This window comes from Belonocnema kinseyi, chromosome 10, assembly GCF_010883055.1.
Source record: "Belonocnema kinseyi isolate 2016_QV_RU_SX_M_011 chromosome 10, B_treatae_v1, whole genome shotgun sequence".
Classification (NCBI taxonomy): Eukaryota; Metazoa; Arthropoda; class Insecta; order Hymenoptera; family Cynipidae; genus Belonocnema; species Belonocnema kinseyi.
In genome coordinates this window covers 14,314,010-14,333,070 of record NC_046666.1, presented here as the reverse complement: position 1 = coordinate 14,333,070, position 19,061 = coordinate 14,314,010, and positions in this window count along the sequence as shown.

Genomic DNA, 19,061 nt, shown 5'->3' with positions numbered 1-19,061 from the left:
TTTATTCATGAATGTTTAGAAAAACTTCATGAATTAAAATAAATGTGTGCGTTTGGCAAAAATATTGAACAGGTAAAACTGATATATGACCGGGAATTTTCAATCCTGACGTATGGTAAAAATGTGGATAACGGATTCGTTTTTAAGATCTAAGAAATTTAAATAAGACAAAAATTAAATTTAAAATGCTACGTAACGTCCGACAATGAAGTTAATGTAAAAAATTCCTGAAAATAAAACCAAGAATTACAAAAAATATTCTTCTTTGGAAAACAATAAACATTTTCTAACAAAAAAATCTAGGCGTAAATAAAAAAGTAGAAAAAAAATCGAGAAGGCAAACAACTAAATCCTCTTCCTTTTCTGTCTTTTTTATTTTTATTAATATCATAATACCTAAACGTTGGTGAATATCATTTATAAATGCGCTTTTATATTAATTTAATATTTAAAAAAACAAAAAGACAAAAGTAATAAAAGCAGAGCCGGGAGGGGATTTGGTTTGTTCCCTTCTCATTTTTCTTTTCTCTTTTATTTTTCTCCAGAGATTTTTATTTAGAATTTTTTAAGGAGCATCTTTTTTTTAAATTAAAATAAAATCAATTTATGGTTGTTGTCCGAATTTAGTCCTCATATTCTTGGTCTTATTTCCAGAAATTCTATACATGAACCCTTTTACGAAATTACAATATTTTTCCTTAGAATACGAAGAAAAATTAAATTGTCTGAGACAGTAACACCAAATTCGTAAACATCCAAACATTACCAGCAGTTAACAACCGCAATCTATGCGAAAAAAGAAAAATACCCATTGTGCAACGTTTTGAATTGATTCTGTAACTCAATTTGATCATTTAGAACTTTTTGTGATATTTTCAAAGGATCAAAAACTCCCTTCCGATTGGTTCAGAAAGCATTTTTTAATTACGGAAATTCTTTCTAGGCTTATGTACTTATTTTGGAACGAAGTTGCAATTTTTCTGCAATTTAATGTAGTTTTTAATTACATCATGTTAAATGTATGTGTAAACAGTGTGTATATAAACATACATTAATTGTAATAATAATACATACAGTAAATACGATTGTGCACTTCCAGAAAAATGTAATCCTATGATTCTTGTTGCAGATTTGAGTTTACAATCCGATAATTTGCGCAACAGCAACCTTAGTCCGGGTACTCCTAGAGACGAACCTTCTTCTTCTGGCAGACGTTCTCCAGATACGACTCTTTCCCTTTCCATTTCTCATTCTTCTTCCAGGGCTCCTCCTTCTGCCAGACCTTCTCGTCTTTCCGTTGTTCATCGTGGCGGACCTTCTTATGCTGTCCATTCCCCTGACAGTCATTCTCCAGATACGACTCTCTCCCTTGCTATTTATAATTCCCCTGCCAGAGAGAGGTCCAGGTCGCCTGCTCCTGCCAGACCTCATCCGCCATCTTTATTTGGATATCCACTTAGAGAGCTTAAATTTCTTCAACTTATTTCCTACAGCAATCCGGTCTGGTGTTTTCAACTTCGAACGTACGTTTTTCCATCCAATAAACATATTCAAGTCTTATCAAAAGAGAATGTGTATATGCCCATATTAAACATAACCTTTATTGTATTATCAAACTCCCATGGTGACATTTTTGGAGCCTTAATAGAAACAGACGATGGACCGACCGCCCTAAGATTATATGTACCTACCGCTAGGGGGCACGAGCAGGTGAAAATAAACATGTACAGCGGCGTTGTTGTTCCATTGAGAAAGGCAGAAATCGAGGGTTTTCCATTGGATAACTATACCCCACTCATATATACATTTGAAATTGTTCACACGGAAAAGTCGGTCCGTAGGCACTCTTGAAATTAAAGGTCGAAACGTGGACACCTTTGTGATCCTGTACTTCAGTGAGTCCAGCTTTGGCATATAGAGGTAGTGCGCTTGCGCAAGCGATGCGTACGAGGTAACGGTGCGGTTTATTATTGCCATGATAACGAGTTCTCACGCCGTGTGCCTTTCAAACGTCCTAGCGCATGCGCAGTACGTCTACGTGCCAAAGTTGCGAATACTGCTGTACTTTCATAGTGCTTTTGGTTCAAGATTCTTTGAATTGAATGTACACATTAAGATTATCTCGCTCTTTGCGCTCGACTCAACTGTGCGGAAAATTCGAATTTTTTAAAACTATTTTGAACTATATTATATTGAATATACGTTTTATTCATTTTTGTACTTCGGAATGGGACAGCTTATTCTTGTATTGCAAAATAAAGTTCAAATTCTATTCTTCTTTATTATTTGATATAATTTGCGCTAAGAATTGTATTCAAGACATTCTTTCAGATATTTAAAGAATTTGTTTTTCAACTTTTTCACATATTGGGTACTAATATTCAAGTTTAAACAACTAAAGAATCAAAGGAGTAGTTGTAATCAGTATTTGGTCTGTAAGTATGATAACTTCCAAATACTCTGAAGTGTCTTAAAAGTGACTCTCATCAAATGTCAATATTTTGGAACAACGAATTTGCCGAAATTCAGCTAAGAGATACCGAAGATAGCATAGATAATATCAGGTACTCATTTTCAAGTTTGCTTACACATAGAATCAAAGTAATAGTTGTAATTAGTAGTCGGCCTTTAAGTGCGATACAGTCCCATCCGACTCCCCGACTTTTTTTTATAGCAGCTGTTGTCGCTTACAAGTTCCACATAACAGGTGAACTCATTCGCTAGCCACCAGATAGCGCGTCATTCGTCCTGCTCCAGAAAAACATTTCCATTGGGCACAAAATTTGACGACGTCTTTACGAAATCGTTACGACATCGTTACGACATCTTTACGACATCTTTACGACATTTTTACGACATCCTATGTCTATGTCGTTTCGGTATCTTTGCGATATCGTAAAGACATCTTCAGATCATGCGACTTATTTACAATTTCGTAAAGACACCTTAAGGACATTGACATAGGATGTTGTAAAGTTGTCGCAAAGATGTCGTAACGATGTCGTAAAGACGTCGCCAAACTTTGTGCCCACTGGATTGAGTCTCATGTGCCAAAACTATTCAAATAATAAAATAGTGAGTTTTAATTTATAATTCTGATTTTCGGTGCTAATACTGAGATATAGTGCGTTTTCTTAAATCTTTTGATGTTTTGAATACGGGTCGTTACAAGGGCAGGTCGTGTACAGTACCCTTTTGTAATTCGGGATACAACTCCTGCAAAGAAAAGCGGACTCTTCTTCCAGTTCCTTCAGATTCGAATCGTCTTCTCGTTTTAGAAGTTTTATACTTCACAAATTATTAAATAATAATTTAAATAGAATTCATACTTAGAATTTACATAAAAACAACTGTATTACACATAAGTCAACAATACAGGAAATGTCAGTGTTGTCTTCATACAAAAGTATTGAGAGTGTTTATTATTATAAGCAATATTTCATAGAACTTTGAGAAACATTATTTATAAAATTATAAAGTAGGAAAATAGGTATGTTTTTTTTAACTCAATTTTCTTTAATCCTCACTAACTTTCATCCTACTGAAATATTAATCGTTTTCTTTTCTAGTTTGGAAGCGTTTATTGTCTTATTTTGAAACCGTCTGAAAAATATAAAAAAGCTTCAAAATTAATAAAATATTGGTGTCTTTTCTAAAAATATGAAAAGTTCTTTTCAAAAAAAACAACCCAAAATTACATATCTTTTCCAGCTTCGTTTTACAGTTTTAGTTTCATAATAAAGATATCTTGTGAGTTATATGCGGGTTAAATTAATTTTCTCGCCAGGAGAATTTTTTTTTCATATAATCAAATTTTCTAATTTTTCTTGCAAACAGAAAAAGATACGAAAAAAATTTGAGATACTACTTTGCACGTTTAAAAAAGTTATATTAAAATGACACTTGCTCTTTTGCGATGTATTACCATCATATGCGAGGAAAATTTAAAAATAAAATTTGTAGGAAAAAAAAGAATTATTTTGGCCTAAAAATGGTTTACCCACATAAAGCTGATCAGATGGGTTTCTTATATTAGCAAACACTTTTCGAAAATATGTAAAGGAATAAAAAGGTGGGCTATTCTAGAAAATAGGTTTTTGTTAATTTCTTAAAATTTGATGAAAAAACAAAATATTTTCTGGAAAATGCCATCTTTTTATTCTTCACATAATTTTAAAAAAGTTTTTGCTAATAGAAGAAATATATCATTTAATTGCTGAATTATTCTTTTCAGACGGGCAAAGTCTTATCTCAAACTTTTTCATATCTCTCGTTGTTTATATGAAAAAATAGAAAATCTGATTATATGAAGAAAAAGAATTCTCCTCGCGACAAAGGTTACTTAGCTCTCATAAAACACAGAAGATATTTTTATCATGAAACTACAAATTTTAAACGAAATTGGCAAAAAATATATAATTGTGGGTATTTTAAGCAACTTGGCATATTTTCAGAAAAATACCGCTATTTTATTAATCTGAAAGTTTAAAAATATTTTTTAGTAGGTTCCAAAATCATACAATAAACGATGTCAAATTGAAAAAGAAAATGATAAATATCTCAATCAGATCCAAAGTTTTTGAAGATTAAAAAAAACTGGAGATTTTGAAAAACAAAACCCAACATTTAAATAGAATTTCGCAGACATTTTTTTGGGCAAATTGGAAAAATACGTATTTCGTCTTTTAGAGCTGTTATGCTTAAACAGCGGCCGCGAGCGTTCGAGGTGACAACAGTCGCCTCTGGATGCTTTCTTAGAGTAACCATCCATATTATTATATATTACATATTATTATATTATATATTATTATTACTATTATTATACAACAGAGCTACTCCTTTTAATTTCCGAAAAAAATACTGTACAAAATGTTATATAGTAAAAGTTTTAAAGTATTAAAAATTTTTTGTTCTAAAAAATCGGAAATTTTTATTGAAATTTAATACGTTTTTTATGAATATAAATGTTTTAAACGCATAACACTGCAAACGAAACATATTAATGTTTGTATTTATACATTAAATTTTTGTCTAAATTGTCCTTGACTGATCCAATTAGTTTTTAAGTTTTGTGAAGTAATGATGAATATCTAAATGGCTTAAAGGTGTTATTTATGTTTTTTTATGTTTTATTTGCATTGATATATACATGACATTAAAAATTTTCATATATTATAGTACTTATATTGTATGTTATTTAGTTGTAAATTTCAGAGAAATACACTGAATTTGTTGTTTTTGCTAATATCTGCTTATTTGTGTAATTCCTTTATCCCCCTTCCCCGTCTTTTTCACGTATATTTTGTTGCAAAAATGCATTTTATTACTTGATAATAATAAATTATACAATGTACATGTGTTTAAATTGAAGAAATAATTGCATAAAACCATTGTCATTGGCTTGTTATATTTAACAAATAAAAATGTTCTCCTTCTTAAAAATTGAATTAATAACATTCAAAATTTTTTAATTCCTAATTTATAATACTGAAGAAATCATTAAAATATTATTGCATTTGCTGATTTCGTTATTCAACTTTCTAAGATATTGTTATATCATAATTTTATATTGTTACATTTTTTATCATAATATTTCTTTTTCTCTTAGGATTTTTATTTTTTCAATATAGTTGCGACTTCCAATTTGTTAAAAAAAATAATTCATATTTGTTATTAGAAAATGTATTCTTAATATGTAGAACCTAATAATAATTTAATTAAAAACACATACTTATTTACACATGTTTAATACCTATTGTTAGTAATATAAGTTTATAAGCACTTTTAAAATAATCATTTTTCAATAATCCTTTTACACTTTAATGACTTTTATATTTTTTAAATATCAATTACCAATCAAAGAATTGTTGGTCTTTATTTTATGAACAGAAATAATGTTCTGGAATATTATTACTTAATATTAACTATTGAGTTTCTTATAAAACCAATGTTTTTCTAGAGCAGGACGATTGACGCGCCGCGCGGCGGATTAGTTCACCCCTGAAGTGGAACTTGCAAGCGACAACTACTTTTCTCAGTAGTTGGATAGGGCTGGTGCGATAGCCCCCAAAATCTTATTAAATTGTATGGTGTTTTCTGGTAGTTTTTCAGGTTTTCTGGTGTTTAAATAAACCCCTTCAATTTATTCTTTTAGGCCCCAAACTTCCTATTACAAGGCTCTTTACTTTTTTCTTTAGCAGTATTACGGGGTCCGGCACTCGAAGTGTGACCAATTAAAAAGGCTATAAATTCAGGTTGGAAATTTACTTTTATTTAATTCAAAGTACAAAATGTGTGAAAATAATACAAAATTCAGAATCAATTAACTTTTGTTCGATATGAAGACCTTTTGTCTTGACTATGACCTTGAGACAGTCCAAAAACGAATCGCAAGCTGCCCGAATGTGACTCGCAGATATTTTGGCCCACTCGCGGACAATGGCTTTCTTCAGCGTCTCGAGACTAGTGTATCTTTTAGTTCGGACTTTGCTCTCCAAAATGGCGCAAAGAGAATAATCCAATGGATTCGCGTCTGGCGAATTCGAGAGCCATTGCGTGGACGTTATGAAGTTAGGAACGTTGTTTTTCAGCCATTCTTGGTCCACGGTCTACCACTGAAATGTTTGTCCGCCCACGGCATCAAAGCAACCTCCAGAATACTTTCCTGCCAATATTTGGAATTTACCTTGACGCAAAGCTTGATGAAAACGATTGGAGAGCGCCCATCTGCAGTTACAGCGGCCCAAACCATTATCTGTCGCGGGTGCTGCCTCCTGGTGGTCAATCGATAACTCAAATTCTCGTATAAACGGTCGGTAAAGTAAACGCTATCGTTTTAAGAGTTTACGAATTGCTCAATTGGAAAAAATTTATCTTCAGAAAACACAATGTTCGGAAATTCACCGCTTTAGGCCAAGCGAAGCAGCTCCTTCGCTCTCTCAAGACTAACTTGTTGCTGCTTCGGTGTAAGATCATGCGCCTTTTGGATCTTTTAAGGCTTGACCTTGAGATTATTTTTCAGTATGCGGCGAGTGCTACGGTCGGATATTTTCAGTTCTTTTGCCATTTTATTGGCACTTCGTCGGGGATTTCGCTCAAGTCGCTTCTTCATTTTTTGAACCATCTCACGTGACGTTGCAGTCTTTTGATGACAACGTCCATAACATTTTGCGATGTTACCAGTATTATTGTAACGAGTTATGGTGCGATAAAGAAAAACTTAATTCACTTTAAGGTGATTGAGCTCACGAAGAAGCGCTGGTTGTGATTTGTGAGCCAAATTTTCAAGCTTTTGAGCTTCTAAACAATACTCCGAACTATCATTTAGCAAACTTTTACACAGCTGATGCTCATGCGTCAGCTGTGCGAGCGATCTGAAGTTAGTTACACTTAGAGTGCCGGACCCTGTAATTATTCGAACCCTTATCCTTTTTTATTTTCTTGTTTATTGGCTCAAATGCGGCTAATAATTATTTTTTAACTAGATAATATAAATTTCTATCTTCTTAAATATAATTCTTTTTATTTAATATAAATTTCTCTGTTGTGATCGCTTTTACAAAAACAATATGTTTTTGGGAAAACTTTTGAAGAGATTATAACTGAAGTAGGTTAGGTAATGTCGAAGGTACACCCTCTCATTTTTTCACCATCGATGCTCAGTTCATTTAAATCTAAACTGAGTGACTGGGAAATAACTCAAACTTAAAGTTTTGGTTTTTTTAAAATAGTAATTTGTTTTTGCTTTTAATATTAGTTTTTAAAAATAAGAAAAACTTCGGGTACATTACAAAATAATTAATTATTTAATATTACTATCTCCATTTTACCAGTCGCTTTTCAAAAGAAATTAATCTACGTTATCAGCCAGTACAAATAGTTTTAAAATCTAAATAAAGTATCGTTGCGAAAAACAAATAAAAATCGTAGTTTAAAAATCAGCCTGAAACCCTTCAGAAAAAGTGAACTCTTCGGTCCGATCGTGTGTTAAAGCGAGTTTTCTACTCTCTTCTCTGTGGTTGAATTTATGGATGTTAATGTTTTTTTCTCTCAGACTTCTCAACTGACAAAAGAATAACTGTAGTTTGCACAAAATTTTAATATTTTAGATTTTGAGTCTCAAAATACCAATTGTTCAGGGCTTCAAATAAGAGCTGTTCACTCAACTGCGCATTCGCCACATTCCGCATCTAATAGGTTGCTATTCGCGCGAAATTCAAAATTCTAAACAATATTATTTTTCTTGTTAATTATAAATAATGGCATTTGAACTTATAAAAATGCCCATTAGGTCTAAAATAATTAATCGTAATGAAAATTAATTAAATGCATATTCTGTTAATAATATTTAAAACAACCAGAAATATTTCATTAAAAAATTTGCATTTCTTTTTTAAAGTTCTTTTGTCTACACTCCTTCTTAGAAAACTTAAAAAAACTTAAACGATCCTAATGAATGATAGCTCAATGTTTTGGTGAAAATATTATCTTCAACCACCTTCCCGATTTATTCAAGAAGTAAAGCATTTAAGATTAAATTGAAATTTTTACAGAAAAATGTTGATAAATCGTAAACTAACGGTCATTTTCTAATTATTTTTGTTATTTAATTGACACCTGATTTTTTTTTAACATTCGAAAGTGTCAAGTTTTAGGGAACCTTTTTGCCAAAAAATTAAGCTATCAGTTACTAGTTTGTTACATTTTTTTCACTATCTAAGAAGTTTTACAAAGAAATTTTTTTTAATAAGTCAAAATTGTTAAATAATACATTGCTGGTCATTACAATTTTTTTTATAAAAAACATACCTTTGCCTTCAAACTTATACCATCTACAATAATCATACGTTTCTCAAAAGTACAAGTAAATTTTTCATTCAGAAACCTCTTCTTTTCGTGCCTGTACTACTTTAATTTTAATTCAAAGTACCTTTATTTTCAATTCAAATTATTGAGATGGTCGTCGAAAGGAGAGGACCATTCGATAGCTTCGAGTTTACCTGTATTAAGTCTCCATTAATGAAATTCATGAATGGATTATAATGAGACTGATCGGGTATCGATCGGGTTTCCTGATCAGGATTCCCGACTTGGCCCTGGTCTGAAAGTGTGTTTCATCCGCGAACTGGCCCCGACCAGGATTTCCAAACTGGGCCCGATCTGGCCCAATCGTGGCCTGATTAAAATTTCTGCACGGGAAGTAGTCTATCTTAAGTTATCGTGCCAAGAGAATACAGATTTAGTACAGACTGATAGAATGAAAATTTAGATGAAACTAATACCTGCTTGTTAGAATGAGAACGTAATTACATTATTTTCTCCGTATACAATTGTGGTAAAGTTATTATAAATTTTTGTCTTGAAAGTGACTCTTATCAAATGTAAATATCCCAGAAGGACAAATTTTCTGCCTTTCGGCTAAGAGATAACGATCATGGCATAAATAATATCAGTAAGTAAAGCACTGGAATATGCGTTAGATATCTTTTCATTTGAATTTTGCATTTAAACAATTAATCATTTTTCCTATTAGTTGAGAAGATGAAAATTGTCTACATTTTGGGTTTAATGCTGACGCCCATCCTCAATTCTATTGGTGAATATAATAATATATAATAATATATAATATATCTATAATTTTAAGTAAATCTATTCGGGGTGATTACAGAAATCAGTTTGCTGTCTTCCTATGTACCTTCACATTTTTACAAAAAATAGTCTAAAACTTTATAAATTTTTTATTATTTTTTATTTATGGCATTTTTTACACTAAATACCATTATACACCTAAAACGAAAAATATTACATAAATGAACATACTCAGATTTTATGAAATATTTAACTAGTTTTCTTTTTCCTTGAAAGTGACTCTTATCAAATGTAAATATCTCTGAAGGACAAGCACGAGGTGGAACACAAAAGATATTTTAACATCATGATCTTGTCAACCTGGGACTGACTTTGTGTTTACAGATTTTTAAATATTATCACAAGTTTTAGATTCTGATCTTTAATTATTAATGGCCGGGGAAAATATTTAACGTTTTTTTTTAAATCCAAATATTTTGTGGAAAATTAACTTGCAGTTTAAAATTCATATTTTGGATTTGAAGAGTGAAAAAAGATCTTTTTTGGATTAGAATTCAACTATTTTTGTGAAAATTTGTAGAAAATTTATCGTCTTTAGATACAAATGCAACTGTTTGGTTGAAAATTTAACAATTTTCTTAAAAAATCATTCTTTTTGGTTGAAAATTCAGGTATCTTCGTAGAAAATTCATTTCTTTTTCAAAAATCATACTCTTATATTGAAAAGTCAAATGAAAATATTTTTTGGATAAAAATTCAACTATTTAATAAAAACTTACGTTTTTATTAAAAATTTTTTTTAATTTTAGTAGAAACTGCAACTTTCTTCGATATAAATGCAACTGTTTGGTTAAAAGTTCAACAATGTTCGATAAAGTCTTCCTTTTCGGTTAAAAATTCAACAGTTCAGTTAAAAATTCTTTTTTTTCAGAAAACTGACTTTCATCAAATGCATATTTTGGTATTAAATAGTCAACTGTAATCTTTTTTAAATAAAACTTAAGTGTTTTCGTTAACAATGTAGGTTTTTATTGAAAAATTCATACTTTCAGTAGAAATTTCATCTTCGTGGATAAAAATACAACTCTTCGTTTGACGATTCAACATTCTTGTTAAACTAATCCCTTTTGGTTAAAAATTCAACCGGTTTGTTAAAAATTTGTTGTTTCAGATGAATTTGTAACAAATTGACTTTTGGTTCGCAGCTCATATTTAAATGTTAAAAATTCAAACTAAAATCTTTTCTTATAAAAATTGTAATAAATTTTTTGAAAATGTGTCTTCAATTTCAAACTATCTGTTTTAGTAGAAATTCCATTTTTCTTGGATTAAAAGACTATATCTTTGTAAAATTTTAACAATTTTCTTAAAATTATGTTTTATTTTTGAAAATTCAATATTTGTACAGAGAATTCGTCTTTTAACTTGAAGATTAAAAAATTGAGGTAAAGTTTTTTTTTTGCTTTCATGGCTGAAAAATCTATATTCAATAAAAATTTGTTTTTTTGTTTGTAAAATTAATTTATCCTTTGGGTTGTAATATCAACCATTACACTTTTTTCTGTAAATTCATCTTTTTAGGTGGAAAATTTAATTATTTTTTTAAAATTTCTTTATTTTGTTAAAAATTCAAGTATTTTGTTGATTCATCTTTTATGATAGGGGATTATAGAAAATAATAAATTAGATTAAAAAATCTTATTTTAATCCTTTAATTGAAACTTAAACAATAATTTCCTTATAAGAAATTTTAAACCAAGAAAGGGTTGATCTTACAATATGTGTTCTTTTTATTAAAATTTTAAAGAAGTTTTTTATATAAAATTTTCTTTTAAGGTTTAAATTTTATACTATTAACTATTATAAAAAAAATTTACATAAACATACAAAATAGCCAGCGATTTTTCCTATAAACAATTTAATTCATTTTATCTTTGAACCAAAAATGATTTTCATCCAAATGAAAGTTAAAAATATTATTACATTTAGATAATATAAATAAAATAAAAAAATACAAAGATTATTTAAATTATTCACAGTTGGAAACATAAAAGATAACAATAAAATCGTATTAAATTGATGCAGATATGGAATGCTTTAAAGTAAACTTTAAATCTTTAAAATTTAAAAACAAAATGAACTCAATCAAACAATTAAAAAAAATTTCTAAAATTTTTATTATGTTATCCATGCTTTTTACAAGAATTTAAATAAAAACCTATCTTTTAACAAATTTAAGATAAAATATTTAGACTCAATCAAAAGAAATATTATAATATTAATAAGCAAACCCTGCAGATTCTGTTCTGTTTTGCTGAAAATTTGAATATTTCGTAGAAAATTTATTCTTAAATTTAGTTTAATATTTTGTTATTGAAAAAAAACTGAAATCTTTTCTGCATGAAAAATCAACTTAAACAAAAAAATTTCAATTAAAATTCATCTGCTGTAAAAGAAATTTTATTTTGCTTGTATACAAATTCAACTATTTCTTAGAAAATCTAACTATTTTGTTAAAAATAGATACTTTTTGGTTTAAAAAAATCGTCGTTTCGGATTGAAAATTCAATTTTTTCGCAGCCACCTATTTTTTTACAAAATTTATATTTTGATCTGCAAAAGTCAACTGGAATCTTGTTTTATGTTATGTTATGACAGTATAAATTTCTGGTTAAAACTTTGTATACTCTACTTGATTATTCAACTATTTTATTTAAAAGATTTGTTTGAATTACTTTGTTAGGAAATCTTTTTTTTTATGTTTTATATTTTCAGATGAAAATTTATCTCTTTAGTTCAAGGTTGAACTATATTCTTGCAAATTTTAAAAAATTGAAGATTCAACTACTTGGGTAAAAGTTATAATACCATTTTTGAATATTTGTTGTTTCCGAAGGCTTATGTCTATGGTTAAAAATTCAACTGTCTAGTGGAAATGCCTTTTTTTGGTTTGAAATTTCATTTTTATTAGGTAGTAATGCATCAGTTTCGTGGAAAATTAATTTTTTTCTGAATTCATATTTTTGTTTAAAAATTCAATTATTGTACCGATAATTCCTCTTTTTTCTTAAATGTTCAACAATTTAGAAAAACTTTTATCTTTTGCTTGATTTAAAAATCTTTATTTATTGAAAATTTGTCATTTTAGTTAACAGTTTTTTTTTATATATTTCATCTTTTCTGATTAAAATACAAGCCATGTCACTTTTATTTGGCAACTTATCTTCTTAGGTTGAAAGTTTCACTAGTATGTTAAAAATTTAGTTATTTTGTGGATAATTGAATTATTTTATTAAAAAGCCATCTGTCATTGTAGAAAATACATTTTTTGTTTAAAATAAATTCATAAATATATAAATTTGAACAAAAATGTCCAAGATTGCAATTCTAGTATTTAAATATTAATAATTTAAGATTTTGAAAATGTTTTCGGACTGCCTAATTATACAAGCAATAACCAGATAAACATTTCTTGAAACTATAAATTATGGACAACAATAGGGGGTGGGGAGTAGAAATATTTTGTTACGGTTTTTAGACGGGAATGGGGGTTACGTAATTTAAGGGATGTCCCTGACACGTAATTTAAGGGATTATGTGATTTACGTAATTTAAGGGAAGTCCCTGACTAATCTCGTGCTGGGCATTATACACAATGCCTAGGGATTATAGATAATGCCTAGGGATTATATATAATGCCTGGATTATAGACTTTGCCTGACATATATCAGAAAAGAAAAATACCCATTGTGCCATGTGTTGATTTGATTTTCTAGCTCAATTTGATAATTATAAATTTTTTGTGATATATTTAAAATATTAGAAACTCGCTTTTGATTGGTTCAGAATGAATTTCTATATTTCCTAAATTCTTTCTAGGGTTATAACCTTATTTCCGAACGAAATGTAATTTTAAATTGCACTGGCTTTAATTTTTTGTGAATAGCAGGTAAACAAACATAAACAAACATAAAATAGCAGAAATTGCTCCATCTTAAAACTGCTATGTTCTTTAGGAAAAAGTTGTTCAACATTTAAAAAATTTTAAACCCTGTAGTATTTTATCACGCTCCTTCTCAATCTGACTTTAGAATCGCCCTACCTGACGCCATTTTTTTTTAATGGCGGCTAAAAGCGAAACAAATGACAATTACGAAATTTTTTCTTTTAAGAAGTCGTAGATTTCAACAAGAAGCCATCAACTTAGATTGCTAATTCTGTAGGTTTGGTGGCATATTGTGTTTGTCTAAAAGATAGAATCTATGGTAAGTTAAAGTCAAATATGGCGGATTCAATATGGCGGCCGAAATTAGGTAAAAATTTCGATTTTCAAAAAATCAACCAATTTGGACCAAATTTGGTGTATAAAAGTTTTCGGGATCTCTGATTACGAATCTCAGGTTCAATTTTCAAAATTCAAGATGACGGATCTAATATGGCGGACGAAATCCTCAAAATTGATCGTATTTGATCTGAAAAATATATATTTCCGTTCTTTGACACGCTCGTTACGAATTTCAGATCAGATTTGATATTCTACTTCAATGATACAATATAAAAAAATACACAAAAAATCATTATATCGTTTGCTATATATATCACCAAATTAGAATATAAAATCTGATCCGAGATTCGTAACCAGCAACTGAAACAACCTAAATATACATTTTTCAGATAAAATACGATCAATTTTGAGAATTTCGGCAGCGATATTGGATCCGCCATCTTAAATTTTGAAAATGTGACCGCAAATTCGTAATCAGCGACCCCAAAAACCTTTTTTGAACAAATTTGGTTCAAATCGGTTGAATTTTCAGAATTCCATCGACAGTCTTGGCTCCTTCAACTTGAAATTTTCGAACCTCACCTCAGATTCGTAACCAGCGACCCCTAAAACGTGTTTGTACACAAAACTTGGTCCAATTAGGTTGAATTTTAGAAATGATGTTCTCTATCTTAGTTCCGCCATCTTCAATTTTGAAATCTGACCGCATATTCGTAATCAGCGAACCCGGAAACTTGTATGCACCAGCTTTGCTCCAAAACGGTTGATTTTGTGAAAATCCTCATTTTTTACCTGTTTCCGGCCGCCGTATTGAATCCGCCATATTGAATACGCCATATTGGAGTTCAACTGACTAGGTCCTATATATTAGAGAAACACAATATGCCACCATATCCAGCGAATTAGATATGTACGTTGATGACTTCTTGTTGAAATTTAGGAATTTTTTAAGGACAAATTTCTGTAAGTGGCCTTTTTTTTGCTTCTGTCGAAGTTTTATAAATATTAAAGAACTGTTTCCTAAAGAACGCAGCAGTTGAAAAGTTGAAGTAATTTATGCCATTTGGTAGTTTAAGGGTAAAGAAAAACGTAATCCTGTATTTCTTCTTGCAGGTTTGAGTTTACAATCCGACCGTTTACGAAACAGCGACCTTAGTTCTAGTACTCCTCGAGGAAAAACTTCTCATGCCAGGCGTTTTCCAGATACGACTCTTTCTCTTGGCATTTCCAATTTTTCTCCAACATCTCCTCCAGCTGTCGTGGCTTCTCCTCGTTTAGCTCTTCCTTACGACTTACCTTCTTCTGTTAGACCATCCTCTGACAGACGATCACCAGATACGACTCTTACTCTTGCCATGCCTGATTCTTCTGGCAGGTCCAGGTCCAAGTCGCCTGCTGCTGCCAGGCCTCGTGCTCCATCCTTGTTTGGATATCCACTTAAAGAACTTAAATTTCTTCAACTCATCTCATACAGCAATCCAGTCTGGTGTTTCCAAATTCAAACGTACGCCTTTCCACCCGATAAACGAATTGAATTTTTAAGCAAATATAATGCCTATATGCCCGTATTAACCGTTAAACATATTGTTTTAACAAAGAGCCATGGAAACGTGTTTGGATTCTTGAGAGAAACAGAAGAAGGAACGACCGCCCATAGATTATATGTACATACCTCCAGGGGGCACGAGCCAGTAAAAGTAAACATTCACAGCGGTCTTGTTGTTCCATTTACTGCCGCAGAAATTGAAAGTTGCCCATTAGATAACAGGACCCCCCTCATAAATATATTTGAAATTATGCACACGGAAAAGTCGGTCCGTATGAATACCGCACGCTCATTCGCAAACTATTGAAATTAAAGGTCAAAACATTGACAATTTTTATATCCTGTGCTTTCAACCCTCAAGTGCTAGAGCCTCAAAATTTGTTCTTTCACCTAGAACGGGTCCAGCAGACCCGAGAAAACTTAAAAATTAAGTGTCTTCGGGTCAAATAGACTTAGTTCCACTTTTTTATTAAATTGTAGTCTAGAGTTTTGCAAAGAATGAATATTGTAAAAATATCTGTTAACATTAATTACGTATAATAAATATTCTGCCAAAAATGGGAAAACTTTTTTGGAAAAAAAGTCTAGTGAAAGAAAGTCAGAGTCGCTGGGACCCGTTCTAGCACTTGAGGGTTAAAGTCCCTTTTGTTCAAGATTCTTCGAATTAAATGGACACATTAGCATGGTCTCGCACTTTGCGCTCGATTGAAATGTGTGAAAAATTCAAATCTTTTTGTAATATTTTCAACTCTATTTTATTGAATATACGTGTAAATAGTTGCTGTACTTTGGACTGGGACTGCTTATTCTTGTATTACAAAATAAAGTGCAAATTTTATTCTTCACGATTATTTTATTTGATTTACCATTAGAAATGTATTCGAATAATATCTATCAAATATTTAAATAATCTTTTTTAACTTTCTCGAATATGGGGCACTAATTTTCAAGCATACGCACTCAACGAATCAAAGATTACAAACAAAAGATTACAATTGCACACACGAAATAGAAAACAATAATACCATTAGCATTCTGTATTTAACTCGTACTACGCGCTTGATCTTTGTGCACAGAATTTTTAAAGCTAAAGGTGAAAGCATCGACAACAATAATTTGGCGATTGTGAATTCTCTTTTGTTAAAGCTCCTTTGGCTTTAACGAACACATTTTGATCACATATCTCGTGCTTCGCACTCGAGCTTATCCCTAAAATTTTATATCATTCCCATGAATGTATATAATGATAAATCATAACATGCATTGGTATTAAAACAGACATAATTTCATTGTCCCGTTAAACAAGCGCCTTCTTGAAAAATGTTTGTTATTAAACATTTTATTGCAACTTTTGTCGCTTTCCATAAACTTAACTTACTTATTTCCAATTTTATTTTTATGATTTGAAATTGATGTCTATTTTTTAAGCATATATTGCAAAAATATTTTTAATTTCCATTTTTTCTTAAATTTTCAATAACTTTCAAAATAATGAACATTTTTCAATGTGCTTGGGCTCATTTTGAAGCTATTTCTGATTGTATCACAACAGCTTACGAGTATAACTTCTAAAAAAAATTATTTTTGAATTACAAGAACTTGAATTTGTAATAAAAAAGTTGAAAAAATTTGAAAACGTCTTATCTGTAGGCAAATAAAAATAAAAATTAAATAAATATATATTTTGATGAAATTACATAGAAATATTATGACTACATGTTTGGCTTATTTTACAAAAATATTTTTGTTACCAAAAATAATATAGCTGTTATGATACGATGAAAAAAGCTTCAAAATGAGCACAAAAAAATTTAAAAATGTTGACTATTTGGAAAGTCATTGAAAATTTAAGAAAACATTGAAATTTGTATTGTTTTTGCACTATCTAATTAAAATTAGAAAAATTGGCTTCACCTCGGGCTTCTTTTATACAGAATTTCGAAAACAATCAACCTTTTAAACATGAATTCTTTTAGGTCCGGTATAATTAAAATTAATAGAATGTATTCAGTCATAAAAAAGAGGTGGTCTCAAGCTTTTGGACGGCAGTGTAAGAATATTTTTTTTCATAAAGTATTTATATACTTGAGATTCTTTGAAATACTTTGAAAGTATTGAATTAAAAAAATGTAATTTTTAGATTTTCCATTATTTGTTATGCTGTCAAAATTTGAATTTTTTATTTTTTAAGAAAATTCAAAAAGATGATGTGATAATCTTGTGAGGAATTTTAAAGTCAAACTTTTTCTTTTCTTGACTTTTTTCATATCGTCCGTTATTTGGCTTAAATGGTTCATTTTCGTGTGTTTTTGGAATTTGGTAAATGCTATGACTCTTGTAATTTTTGGTTTTATGAAAAAAGGAATAAGTATAAATTTGTCAGCTTTTTGAATACTGTAAACGTCCGTACACAAACTTTTTAAATTTTGAAAAAAGTGGTGTCAAAAATGTTCAAAATGCAATCCATTTCTGACTTTTTATCCGAAAACTTGACCTTCAGTTTAGAACACTTGAGGAGTATGCCACAGGCCAATCTAATAGAATGATTTCTTCAAAAGATACAGACAGACATACAGACAGATATTGCTATTTTAAAGAATTCATTAGATTCAGATATTTTACTTTCTGATAGTAAATTTCATAAAACAATAATTTAATAATGGTAAAACTTTACATATTTTTGCATAATTTTTTATACCATTTTATGGATAAACATATATCAGAGTAAGCAGCGTAAGTAAGTGCGGTTCAAAACAACAGAACGCGCAGGGCTCCCGACAATGGGTCGGCGAACAATGCCGACCAATCTAGAGCTGGGGGAGCCTTATAAGGTCTCGATACCTTTCTTTCTTTTCATTCTCCTTGGCTATGATTTTTTTATCAGCTGGTGCCGAAAATTCGATAACGAACATGGTTCGCTTCTCGAAGTCAAGAAGAACCATGTCAGGCCTCGAGTGAGCAACAGAAACAATTGTCGAAAATATAAAGTTCCAGTATATGCGGCACTTCCCATTCTCGACAATTGACTCAATTTCCCTAGGAGCATTTAGAGGAGCGATATTAAGGTGAATGCCGTAGGAGGGACAGAGATGGTAATAAAGCACTCATAGTACCGCATTGTGCCTTTGAATGTAGGTCGTTCCCGCGTGAGTTGGACAACTAGATAGTATGTGAGCTAAATTCTCAGGGAGTGCATGGCACGCCCTGCAGCTATCATCGGGAATGTCTTGGCTCAAAATGTGGCGACGGTATGTTAAGGTGGAAATGAAACCCTCTGTACTAGACTTCAATCTGAGCGATTTAAGGAAAGCAAACGTTAGCGCACAAGACATTGACTGATCCTTCACATTTCTGTGGAGCTGTTTACGAAAGTTTTTCTTTTGTGCTTTCCTAATCCAGGCTTTCATAAGTATGTACTCGAGATAGATAAGATTTGATGCATTTTGCTCACCCCAAATACTGAAGTCAAGTCTGAGTGTTTCAGCAGCCTCCTCCGCTGCTTTGCACAGAAATGCTCCTTTGACCACTTCTTCGTAATTTCTGACCATTTTAAGAAGAGGGTCTCTTCCATTTGCAATTTTATGTGCTGTACCCAGAATAATCCTGTTGTGAAGACATTCAAGACTCAATATTCCGCGACCC